Raw genomic sequence first — 13,469 nt, 5'->3', positions numbered from 1 at the left:
ATCTCCAATTTTTTTCCCCCACTAATTACTCCTTTTGCAATATTTCAGTTATATAGATAGTAGGACTGGTAGGTAGCATAGTGCATAGAGCACCAGGCTTGGAGTCTGGTCGTTCTGGGTTCAAATGTGACCTTAGACGTTTCCTAGCTGTCTAGGACTCAGGGCAAGTCACTTAACTGATTGCCTAACCTTTGCCACTCTTCTGTCTTAGAAATGAAGGTAAGGGTTAAAAAAAAAAGGAGGAGCACTCGAGAAAACATGAAGAGGTCAGGTATTGTTAAAGGCTACACTGACCTTAGTCCCAGACTCTCTGTATACTCTGCCCCTGACACCAGGCATCTTAGAGCAGTCTAGTACAGAAGACTTCCCCAAGAATACACTCAACAAAAGGGAAGGCAAAGCCAGAAAAGCGCCAGGCAAATCCCTACAATCAAGATATAAGAGTCTGTTTAAGAATACCCGTCCAGAGGCTAGGATTTCCTCTGCTTTGATATGCTATCTTCAGGTAGTCCCTAAATGAAAAGAATCTGGTGCCTTCATCCATAATATCAGCAGCAATTGCTGTCTTCCTGTTCCCTTTAAGGCTCTACAATCTTGCCTTTTCCATAGTAGTAGAAATGTGGTTGCTAAGTAATATGGCACATTTGCTCATTATTCTCTCTTTCATCCCCCAATCCCCAGCTCAATCGACCCTTCAACTTCATCCTCCACTTCATTCCACAGTCAACCACATTGGTCTCCTACCTGGATTCATCCTTTCTGGGCAACACACAGGGAATGCTTCTGGTGACACCTGAAATTCAGAGAGTAGTGTTAGTTACTATGGCTACTACTTAAAAGAGGAGGAGGAAATACCCTTATACTCCTCTCCTCCCTACAACTTCACTTCCCATCCATTCTAGGGACCAAGCAGATAAAAACACACATATGTGGTCTTCACTTGTTGGGAGTTTCAAAAGACATTCCATTAGGGGACAGCTAGGTGGTTCAGCCAGTAGCTAGCTGGGCCAACAGATGAGAAGTCCTGGGTTCAGATCTGATCTCAGACGCTTCCTAGCTGCGTGACACTTAATCCCTATTGCCTAGCCCTCACTACTCTCCTGTTTTGGAATCAACATATGGTATATATTCTTAGATGGAAATTTAAAAAAAGACATTCCATAGGTTGGAGTTCTGTCTATATGTGGGGACCCTTGCTGGGAAAATGCCAGCCATAATCAAGCTTTTAGTCTTTGCAGTCTTTGGAGGGACCATAAGGGAAAGAAATGGGAAGTATCATAGAGAGAGCTTTATCCCAAGTCAAAGTTCCAGCTTTCTCCTCAGGCCTCAGACTAGAGCTGAGTTTGGCACTGCCAATCTTGCAGCCAGTTGAGAAACGTGGATTTTGGCGATCTACTTGGAGGTTCCAGATACCACTTCCTCTTTATGATACTTTAGGAATATCTCTTAACCTTTCTGGACCTTAATTTTGTACTCTATAAAATGAGAAGATTGGGTTAAATAATCTCAGAAATCTCTCCTAAATCTAATTGTAGCATACCAGGTATGTTGGCATCTGGGAAGTATGACTTATGTATTAATATTGTATTACCAGACACATGGTCAGACCTCTTGATGGTCATTGTATGGAAAGGGATAGGCTGAATCACTAGCAAAGGACGGGCAAATTCATGGGGGCCATGCTGTCCCAGGGCCCCTCGGACTACACTCATTTGCAAAGCACAGTTAGATTAGGACCCTCTGCTCTGTTCCGAGTACTTTCATTTGCAAAGCATGGTTAACAGCCATGCCTCTGCTGCACTGACTACACTCAATTGCAAAGCCGGGGTTGGATTAATCCCCACCTCTTTGATCTCATCATTGTCAATTCAACCAGTGTTAAAACCTATGTCATGTTATGTATTCGTTGATCCACATTCCTAAAAACCTTTAATAAATACTGGGGAACTAGCACGAAACTCTCTCTTTCTAGCCCTTTACTAGTTCACTCCTACTAGTTCTCTCACTTTCACTCTTACTCTCTCTTCCCCTCCTCTCCTCTTTCCCTCTTGCTTCACTATATCTCTTTCATAGCCATGTGTGCCCCAGTGCTTCCTATTGCTATAGGATGCTCCAAGGAATTAAGACTCCTCACCTTTTCTAGCAACACTGTCACCCCCAAAGCAGACTCTCTTGTCTATAGAGTATCAAGGGGTTGATACTCCCCACCTATTCTCTTGTTCCTCTTACTTCCTTGGAGTTCCCGTTTCTCCCCATGTGTTTCTACTTCTGCCTTTGAGCCATTTTTATTCTCCCATCTCTCCATCTCAGGTTATTACCCACAGATAAATGTTATAGGACTCCCGTGGGGGGTTGCTATACTAATCAATTTAGGAACTCATGAGAACATACCAAAAAAGTCATGCAAGTACCAGATAAAGTCAAGAAATAGTGACTGAGCACCTGCAGACCCAGAGAAGCATATGGGTTGATTGGAAGCTTAAAGTTCAAAGGAAGGACAGCTGTTTCCCATCCAGGAGTAGGGTGGCATAATGGTAAGAGGATCCAAGGGGTATGAATAATCTTAGCTTTTCTAAGATCTTCCTGGCAAGGAAAATGAAAAGCCCCCAGGCCTTTTTGCTCCTTAAGCTGTTTATCCTTTTCCTTCTCTTTAAGCAATATGATTTTAAGATTAAGAAACTAAGGGCTTCTAGGAGACTGAAGCAGAAGTATTTGCAAATTCAGAATCTGCCCCTCATTTTGTACTGACACTGGAGGGCTTGGAACTGTCCAGGCTAGTCTTATATGCCTTTGGGTTTGTATTAGGAACAGATTGCCCTCTTCTCATAATCATTGCCTTATAATAAGCCCAGTCTTTCCCAGGGACCTCTCAATTTGTAGCAATGAGAATACATAATGCATGTCAGGTATTTACATTCCAAATCATAACTGTAGCAAAATTACAGTTTTGAAGTAGCCACCAAAATAATTTTTTGGTTTGGGGTCACTGCAACATGAGGAACTGTATTGCGGGGTCATGGCATTAGAATGGTTGAAAACCACTGTTCCAGAGCCATCATTCTGTGGTGTGTGAGGTGGGGGTTGGACGGCATATTTCAATTCAATTCAACAAACATTAAGTGATTAATAGGTGAAAATAGTGTTCTAGATGCGAGAGATGATATAATTTGTAGTTAAACAGATTTATGAGGCTTTCTCAGTGGGAGAGTAAGACATATATGTATGCTATAAGGCAAAAATAATACATGATAAGTGGATTAGATGGGATACCACATATACAGAAACTATAATGTAAACATATGACAAATGCATAAGGAAGGTTAAAAATGTTACTTCATTACCAATTAGGGTATTAAAGAAGGTTTCATGGAAGAGGTAGCATTTGATTTGGCTTTAAAGTAAAGGAGACAGTAAGGTGGCTCAGTGGAGAGAGAAGCCATCCTGGAGATGGTAGATCTTGGGTTCAAATCTAACCTCAGACAGTTTTTAGGTGTGTGACCTTGGGCAAATCACTTAATTCCAATTGCCTATCCTTTCCTGCTCTTTTAAATTTATTTATTTAGTCTATTTTTTCATGGTTACATGATTCATAATTTTTCCCACCCCTCTCCCCTCCGCCCTTCCTGGAGCTGACAAGCAATTCCACTGGGTTATACATGCATTGTTGTTCAAAACCTATTTCCATATTATTCATATTTGCAACAGAGTGATCTTTTTAAAATCAATATCTCAATCATATCCCCATTGAACCATGTGATGATCAATCATGTTTTTCTTCTGTGTTTCTACTCCTACAGTTCTTTCTTTGGATGTGGATAGCATTTTTCTCTTAAGTTTCTCTGGATTGTCCTGGATCATTGTATTTCTACTATTGAAAAGTCTATTACATTCAGTTGTGTCACAGTGTATCAGTCTCTGTGTACAGTGTTTTCCTGGTTCTGCTCCTCTCACTCTGCACCAATTCCTGGAGGTTGTTCCAGTTCCCATGGAATTCCTCCACTTTATTATTCCTTTTAGCACAATAGTATCCCATCACCAACATATACCACACTTTGTTCAGCCATTCCCCAATTGAAGGGCATCCCCTCATTTTCCAATTTTTTGCCACCACAAAGAGCGCTGCTATGAATACTCTTGTACGTGTATTTTTCCTTATTATCTCTTTGGGGTACAAACCCAACAGTGGTATGATTGGATCAAAGGGCAGGCATTCTTTTAAAGCCATTTGCTTATAGTTCCAAATTGTCCTCCAGAATCTTTCCTGCTCTTTTGTCTTGGAACCCATACATAGTATCTATTCCAAGACATAAAGTATGAGTTTAAAATAAATAAAGAATAAGAAGGAATTCAACAGATGAAAGTTTATTGAGCAGAGAAATGATATTGATAAGTAGTTGGATCATAAACTTACAGCTAGAAGGGTTCTCAGAGATGAGTCTAATCCCCTTATTTTTACAGACAAGAAAACCGAGATACATAGAAGTTAAGTAATTTGCCCAGGATCACATATGTAATTGGTGTCTCAGGCAGAATTTGAACTCATTTCTTCCTGACTCCAAATCTAAAGTAGGATTAGGGAATGGAAAGACCCATGAGGAAGCTAATGGAATAGTTAAAGTGCGTAGCAATAAGGGATTATACTAAAGTATTGTCAGTAAAAACAGAAAGGTTGGAATGAATTCAAGAAATATTGTAGAGAACTACAAACAAGAGTATTTGGTTGGGGCAGTTAGGTGGCCCAGTGGATAGGGAGCCAGACCTGGAGATACAAGGCCCTGGATTCAAATCTGGCCTCAGACACTTCCTAGCTGTATGAGCCTGGGCAAGTCACTTAACCCCATTGCCTAGCCCTTACTGCTTTTCTTCTTTGGAACCAATACTTAGTATCTATTCTCAGAGAGAAGGTAAGGGTTTAAAAAAGTACAATGAGGGAGAAGGTAGAATCAATGTTAACCCTGAGGTTCTGAACTTGGAAGACTGGATCAAAGGTGGTGTCATAGCCAGAAATAGTGAAGTCTGAAGGAGCAGCAAATATAGAGGGAAAGTACAAGCTTGAGAATGGTCATGCTGAGTTTGAGATGCTGTGGGGTCCAGTAGGCAATTGGAGATCTGGGTCTGGAATTCAAAAGAAATACAGATTTGAGAGTTATCTACTTAGAACTGATGGCTGAATGTGAAAATCAGTAGGGCTAATTGCCCAGTGAAATAGTCTAGAGAGAGAAAAAGGCCAAAGATGGATCCTTAAAGGGTCAGAAAAGGGATGAGCAGCTTGCAAAAGAAGTAGAATGGGAATAGATGGAGATTCAGTAAAGAACCAGGTTCCTCATCTGTAAAATGGACTGGAGAAAGAAATGGCGAAACATTCTAGTACCAAGGAAACTCCAAATGGCATCACAAAGAGTCAAGCACTACTGAAACAACCAAACCACTAAAAAGGGAACCAGAAGAATGTGATGTCTCTGAAGCTAAAGCAAGAGAGTATTCAGAAGGAAGGACTGATCAACAGAGTCAGAGATATCAAAGAGGATGAGTATTGGAATAACAAGGATTAGAAGTCATTAGGAATCTTTGAGGGGATGTTTTTAACAGGGTACATGAAGCCCTGCTGACTGGCTCCACTACAAATATACATATTTGTGTATATTGATATATGTGTGTGTGTGTGTATATATATATATATATATATATACACACACTCAACTGGATGCTCACTGCAGTGAGACAGGCCTTTTATATCTCCCTATCTCACTCGCCATGGGGCCACTAGGTAGCCCAGTGGATAGTGTCTGGAGTTAGGAAGACCTGAGTTCAAATTTGGTCTCAAACACTTACTAGCTGTGTGACTCTGTTTGCCTCAGTTTCCTCATCTGTAAAATGTGCTGGAAAAAGAAATGGCAAACCATTCCAGGATCCTTGCCAAGAAAACCCCAAATAGGGTGATGAAGAGTAAGACATGAAACAATTAAAAAACAAAATCTAGTACATTGCAGTGGCTCTTCCAAATTTTTTCATTCCTCCTCAAGTCTTTCATGGCATCACTTCTCTCCACCCTATCTTCCTCATACTTCAACAAAAAATGTGAAGTTATTTAATAAGAACTTTTTTTCTTCTCCATTTCATCTCACTTCACATCACTCAGATGTCTTCCCCTACTACCTCCTCCTTAACCCACTTCTCACCTCATACAAAATGACTTTTTTTTTGCCGAATGCTTCAGTTTATATCCTTGATTCTATTCAATCCCATTTTTCTCTAGCAGATTGTCGCCTCTATCAACACCACTCTTTCACTAATATTCAATTTCTCCTTATCTAATGGCTGCTTCTCTACTGCCTACAAATATGTCTGTCTCAGCCAAATTTTAAAAAAAACCTCATTTGATCTTACTATCCCCATTAATTATCTTCCTATATCTCTCCCCCTCCTCTGCTAAACTCCTTCAGAGAGCTGTCTCCCAATGGGTACCTCTGCTTCCTCTGCTCCCACACCATTTAAAAACCTCTGCAACCTTACAACCTGGATTCAAATGAAAATACTGTAGCTCTTCCCAGAGTTACCAGTGATCTCTTAATTAAGAAACCTAATGGCCTTTTCTCAATCTTTCTTGACTTCTTTGCAATGAGAAATTTCCTCATCTGTTGAGGATGTTGAATTAGGCAGCCTCTGAAATCCTTTTTAGCTCTAAACTCTGCTCCTCTGACCTACTCCTTTACCACACTAAGATCTCCTGGGCCTAGAAACAAATACTTGTAAGAGACTCAACTCGATTCTTCCTCTCCACTCACCCATCCAACTCTCAACTTCCTATAACCCTGCTGCCTTTTTTTGCAGGAGCCTTCCTGGGAGGAGATACACACAGCTATATATGCCAATATACTCCCACTCTCCCTGATTCAAGCAAAATAGGGAACTTCATCCAACCACTACTTCCTTACCTGAGGGGAGATGTGATGTAGTTTGAAAGGATGATAGTGTGTCCTCAGTAAACTTCAGCTATTTATACTGAGTGAGGAGGGGCTGGCAGTGGAATGTTCCACGGGGTCCAAAAGGACCAAAAGATAGAAGGGTGTGGTGGCAGGAGTGACTCAAGACAGGGAGGGAAAGGGTTTGTTCATCCTTTCCTCTGCTGAAAACAGCTGCCAAGGCAGGGTGGCTTTGTACTGAGTTTAGATAAGGTGGGGCTAGAATAAACAAGAGGACTAGATTCTTCCTGGGAGAGCCAGTGCAGGTCTATTTCAGTACCATGAAGGTCTTTCTTTCCTTCCTTCCTTCCTTCCTTCCTTCCTTCCTTCCTTCCTTCCTTCCTTCCTTCCTTCCTCCCTTCCTTCCTTCCTTCCTTCCTTCCTTCCTTCCTTCCTTCCTTCCTTCCTTCCTTCCTTCCTTCCTTCCTTCCTTCCTTCCTTCCTTCCTCCCTTCCTTCCTTCCTTCCTTCCTTCCTTCCTTCCTCCCTCCCTCCCTTCTTTCCTTCCTTCCTTCCTTCCTTCCTTCCTTCCTTCCTTCCTTCCTTCCTTCCTTCCTTCCTTCCTTCCTTCCTTCCTTCCTTCCTTCCTTCCTTCCTTCCTTCCTTCTTTCCTTCCTTCCTTCCTTCCTTCCTTCCTTCCTTCCTTCCTTCCTTCCTTCCTTCCTTCCTTCCTCCTTTCCTTCCTTCCTTCCTTCCTTCCTTCCTTCCTTCCTTCCTTCCTTCCTTCCTTCCTTCCTTCCTTCCTTCCTTCCTTCCTTCCTTCCTTCCTTCCTTCCTTCCTCCCTTCCTTCCTTCCTTCCTTCCTTCCTTCCTTCCTTCCTTCCTTCCTTCCTCCCTCCCTCCCTTCTTTCCTTCCTTCCTTTCTCCCTCCCTTCTCTCCCTCCTCTCCCTCCTTCCCTCCCTCCCTTCCTTCCTTCCTTCCTTCCTTCCTTCCTTCCTTCCTTCCTTCCTTCCTTCCTTCCTTCCTTCCTTCCTTCCTCCCTCCTTTCCTTCCTTCCTTCCTTCCTTCCTTCCTTCCTTCCTTCCTTCCTTCCTTCCTTCCTTCCTTCCTTCCTTCCTTCCTTCCTTCCTTCCTTCCTTCCTTCCTTCCTTCCTTCCTTCCTTCCTTCCTTCCTTCCTTTCTCCCTCCCTCCTCTCCCTCCCTCCCTCCCTCCCTCCTCTCCCTCCCTTCCTTCCTTCTTTCCTGCCTGCCTTCCTTCCTTCCTTCCTGCCTTCCTTCCTTCCTTCCTTCCTTCCTTCCTTCCTTCCTTCCTTCCTTCCTTCCCTCCCTCCTTTATTCTCTCCCTCCCTCCCTCCTCCCTCTCTCTCCCTCCTGATTTTTGTGTGGCATCCAAGCTTCTACTCCTCTCACTAATTTGGCCTTCCTTTCTCTGGAAAGAAAATAACAAACCCTATTCCAATTTGTCAGTCTTTTTAAAAAAATACAGCACTTAAAACTGAACATGATATTCCAGGCATGTTTTGTGGTTTGGCAGACTATAATAGATAGCATTCTGTGAAATAACTAAAGATATTTCTAACCTGGTGCCAATTCTATGCCAACTAAAAAGCAGCCAGAATTAAATGACACTAAAGCAATGCATAAAGTAAAAAGACTGCTGGATTTGTAATCAGAAGATCTGGTTTTGAATCTTAGCTCTACCATTGTCCACTAGTGATATCTTGAGAAAATTGCTTAACCCCATTGGGCCTCAGTTTCCTCATCTGTAAAACGAGGGGGTCAGATTAGATGGCCTATGAAGTCCCTTGCATCTCTATGTCTATTCCTATTCACAAGCTTGAGTTTATTAAAAAATGAATTAACAGGAATCAGCTAGGTGCTCAGGAGATAAAGCACCAGCCTGGAGACAAGAGGTCCTGGATTCAAATTTGGCCTCAAACGCTTCCTAGCTGTGTGACCCTGGGCAAGTCACTTAACCCCCATTGTATAGCCTTTATCAATACACATTGATTCTAATGTGGAAGGTATGGATTTAAAAATAATAATAAATTAACAGGGGCAGCTAGGTGACTCTGGATCTAGGGAAGAAAAGTTTTAATTGGAAACATGATAGCTATCTTTTGAGTATCTGAAAGCTATATGTGAAAGAAGCCTAAAACCTATTCTCTTGGGCCCCACAGAGCAGAACTAAGAACCATGGGAAGAAGTTGCATAGACAGATAGTTATTTCTGTGTAAGGAAAAAAAAAACTTCCTCAAAATGTAATTATTGTTGTTCTTCAGTCTTTTCAGTTAGGTCTGTCTCTTTGTGACCCCATTTGAAGTTTTCTTGGCAGAGGCAATAGAACGGTTTGCCATTTTCTTCTCCAACTCATTTTACAGATGAAGAAACTAAGATAAACAGGATTAATTGACTTGCCCAGGGTCACACACACAAATATCTAAGGCCAGATTTGAATTCATGTCTTCCTCACTCCAGGCCTAGCTCTCTATCCACTGTTCTTCCCACTTAGCTCCCTTTCCTATATGGAATGGTCTGTCTCAAATGGTAGAGTACTGCATTACTGGAGGTCTTTGATTTTAATAGCACATTTCCACATGAGTTTTCTGAAGTTATATGATACAAATGGTCTTCTTCCCTTCTTCCCTTCCCCTCCCTAAACTGGCAAGCAAACTTTGAATCAGAGTCATACATGCATTATCATGCAAAACCTATTTCCATATTATTCATTTTTGTAAGTAAATAATTTTATAAAACCAAAACCCCAAAACATAAACCCAAATAAATGAGTGAAAAATCATGTGCTTCATCTGCATCCTTACTCTACCAGTTTTTTCTCTGGAGATGGATAGCATTCTTTAACATTGTCCTGGATCATTGTATTGCTGAGATTAGCAAAGTCTATCATATTTCATTGTTCCACAATATTGCAATTGTTTTGTATAATATTCTCCTGGTTCTGCTGTTTCACTCTGCATCAGTTCATGAAGGTCTATCCAGTTCTTTCTGAAATCATCCTGTTTGTCATTCCTTACTGCACAATAGAATTCCATCACTATCATATGCCACTATTTGTTCACCCATCCCGGATTGATGGGCATCCCTTTAGTTTCCAATTCTTTGTCACCACTTAAAGAGTAGCTATAAATATTTTATACAGACAGGTTCTTTCTCATTAAAAAAAATCTCTTTGGGATATAGACTTAGTAATGGTGTCCCTGGATCAAAGAGTATGCACTGTTTTATAGCCCTTTGGGCATAATTCCAAATTGCCCCTTTGGAGGTTTTTGAGCAGAGACTGTTGGTCAACTGATGGGATATTAAAGTGGGTGTTTCCATTCTGATTAAATTAATCAAGTTAAATTAAATTAAATTAAATTAAAGCAGGTTAAATTAGATGGCTCCTTCCAATTCTAGGGTTCTGTGTTTCTTTGTAGAGGGGACTACTATTTGTTTTTTTTTTCACATTATTTAATTTTTGAAAGAATATTTTTCTGTGGTTACATGATTAATTTTCTTTCCTTTTCCTCTTCCCTCCCCCCTCCAGGAGCTGACAAGCAACTCCATGTCTTTTTACTCAAAACCTATTTCCATATTATTCATATCTGTAATAGAATAACCTTTTAAAACCACAACCCCGAGTCATATACCCATATAACCAAGTGATAAATCATATGTTTTCCTTCTGCATTTCTGCTCCCTCAGTTCTTTCTCTAGATGTGGACAACATTTTTTCATAGGTTCCACAGGATCATTCTTGATCATTGCATTGCTATTAGTAGCAGAATCTATTATTACATTTGATCATCCCACAATGTTTCAGTTTCTGTGTTCAATGTTCTTCTGCTTCTGCTCATTTCTGCTCATCATCAGTTCATGGAGGTCTTTCTAGTTCATATAGAAATCAAGCAATTCATCATTCCTTATAGCACAATAGTATTCCAACATATACCACCATTCCCCAGTTTAGGGACACCCCCTCATTTTCTAATTTTTTTGCCAACACAAAAAACACTGCTATAAATATTTTTGTATAAACATTAAAAAAAAATCTCTTTGGGAGGTACAAACCTAGCAGTGGTATGGCTGGATCAAAGGACATGCAATCTTTTAAAGCCCTTTGGGCACAATTCTGAATTGCCTTATAGAATGGTTGAATCAGTTCACAACTCTACCAGCAATGCATCAGTGTCCCAATTTTGCCACATCCCCTCCAACATTTATTATTTTCCTTTACTGTCATATTGGCCAATCTGCTAGGTGTGAGGTGGTACCTCAGAGTTGTTTTGATTTGCATGTCTCTAATTAGGAGGGTTTTAGAACACTTTTTCATGTGATTATTGATAGTTTTGATTTCTTCATCTGAAAACTACTTATTAATATCCCTTGACCATTTGCCAATTGGGGAATGGCTTGATTTATTGTTAATTTGACTTAGTTCCTTATATATTTGGGAAATTAGACCTTTGTCAGAGAATTTTGTTATAAAATTTCCCCCCACTTTGTTGCTTCCCTTCTGATTGCATTGATTTTGTTTGTACAAAATCTTTTAAATTTAATATAATAAAAATTATTCATTTTACATCTTGTAATGTTCTCTATCTCTTTCTTGGTCTCGAATTCCTTCCTTTCTCATAGATCTGACAGGTATACTATTCTGTGTTCTAATTCATTTGTGATTTCACTCCTTATATTTGTCATCTACCCATTTTGAATTTATCTTAGTATAGGGTGTGAGATGTTGATCTAAACCTACTTTTGGGGACTAGTATTTGTGAGGTATCTCTGCCATTTCCCTTGTAGAGTTCAATCTTTACATGAGTCTCTCAATAGGACATAGGGAAAAGGAGGTTGTGCCAGGAGGCCTAAGGGGCAAAGGTATCCCCAGACTGGGTGTTGTACAAAGGGAGTGTCTGGGTGAAAGACCATTTCTCTTCTCTTTCTCCCTCTTTTTAAACATAGTAACCATTCACAAAAAAACATTCAACTACACAAGAAAAATAATTCACAAATATCACAAATGAAATGGTAAACTCCGTTATTTATAGTTTAAAAATGTTGATTGGGGAAATTAGGTGGCTACAAATCAAAATCTTTTTAAGCTATAAGTAATGGAGTTTAAAACTCCAAGTCCTCTTGTGTTCAAATCTGGCTTCAGGTACTTCTTAGCTATGTGACCCTTGGCAAGTCATTTAATTCCAACTGTTGTAGCCCTTACCTCTCTTCTGTCTTGGAAGTGATATTTAATATTGATTCCAAGACAGAAAGTAAGGATTAAAAAACAAATAAGCAATTAATTAGTAATAAAAATGGTAAAAATATAAACAGATTATAACAATATAGACAAAAGTTTAATTGCAGAAAACCCATTTCCACAACAAGATGGAAGTCAAGGGCAAAGCCAATTTAGAATATAATCACATTTGTCAAACATTATAAAGAAATTCAATGGATGATTATGGGTGGTTCCATCTCATAAAGCAGACATAAGCGGTAGGGAGGGATAAGACTAATTTAAATAAAAATTTTCAAGAGATCCAACCAAGCAAATTCATCTCCACCGCATTTAAAGGTGGAAATTAGAAAGAGGGCAACAAATAATTAAAAAAATAGGAAAGATTTGCAAAGGTTTTTTTTTAATTCAAAGATATTTTATTTTCCTAATTATATGTAATAATAATTTTCAACACACATTTTTCAAAATTATAATATCCAAGCCATCTCCCTTCTTCCCTTTCTTCCATCCCTTCTCTCTGAGATGGTAAGCAATTTGATCTGGGCCTTTCATGTATTATCATGAAAAACACATTTCCATATTGGTCATTGTTGTAAGAGCATGCTCATACAAAACCAAACACCCCAAATAAAACTGTAATAGACTTTTGGAAAAGATAGTATGCTTTCCCAAAGATTATTGTAAAAAATGCATGTTAAAATGATCTTTCTCTAAGTGGATAAAGAATGTTTATTTCATTTAGATGGACAACCCATAGAATTTGTCCATCAATATGAATATCCATTGCAGATGGACAACTAGTTGGACCAGAATTGAATCAGAGAAGGAGAATGGGCTAGATTTCCTTTAAAAATTGCTAAGTTCTTTTAATGATTTCAAATTTTCCATGGAAAAAATATTTATCTTTTCAAAGACCAGTATGCCAGCTTTGCTCCATGGCAACCAGAATGTTATGGCTTCTGAAGAATTAAAAATGCTTCTCATACTAAGGTCATGGAGAAATACATGGTCAATGTGAGTGGGCTACAACATATAAATACTGTAATGAGGAATTTAGAAGAATTAGAGTAAATATTTCATGGAGAAAATGATTGCTAGGAAGAGAAGATAGGCTGGTTACCTGAGGTGACAATTAGATGGCTGGAGTGCTTCACTAGTACCCTCCTGACATCAGGAGAATTTGAGCAAGGCTTCCAATAGCTTGAGTGTCCTACAGATAGTGAATGTATGAGAGACCATGAACAAGAGTCACATGGGATAGGTGGGCATGAATAAGATGAAACTGATGTGATTAGGGTGCAACTCAGTGGATAGAGAGCCAGGTCAGGAGA

General features: G+C 39.7%; 1 long non-coding RNA gene across 4 annotated transcripts in view; it reads right to left on the bottom strand.

Annotated features, from left to right (window-relative positions):
- Positions 1-669: 669 nt before the first annotated feature.
- LOC103105381 (uncharacterized) overlaps positions 670-13,469 on the bottom strand; it is a 59,867-nt gene continuing 47,067 nt past the window's right edge. The window contains exon 4 of one of the 4 annotated variants that reach the window (XR_008914895.1): positions 670-793. This is a non-coding gene — a long non-coding RNA (uncharacterized LOC103105381). Of the gene's footprint in view, positions 794-8,223; positions 13,349-13,469 lie in introns of those variants that run through there. The other 3 variants (XR_008914896.1, XR_008914897.1, XR_008914898.1) reach the window with 3 other exon arrangements.

Source organism: Monodelphis domestica, chromosome 1 (genome assembly GCF_027887165.1).
Source record: "Monodelphis domestica isolate mMonDom1 chromosome 1, mMonDom1.pri, whole genome shotgun sequence".
In the NCBI taxonomy this organism is placed as follows: Eukaryota; Metazoa; Chordata; class Mammalia; order Didelphimorphia; family Didelphidae; genus Monodelphis; species Monodelphis domestica.
This window is presented reverse-complemented; position numbering and strand designations above follow the sequence as displayed.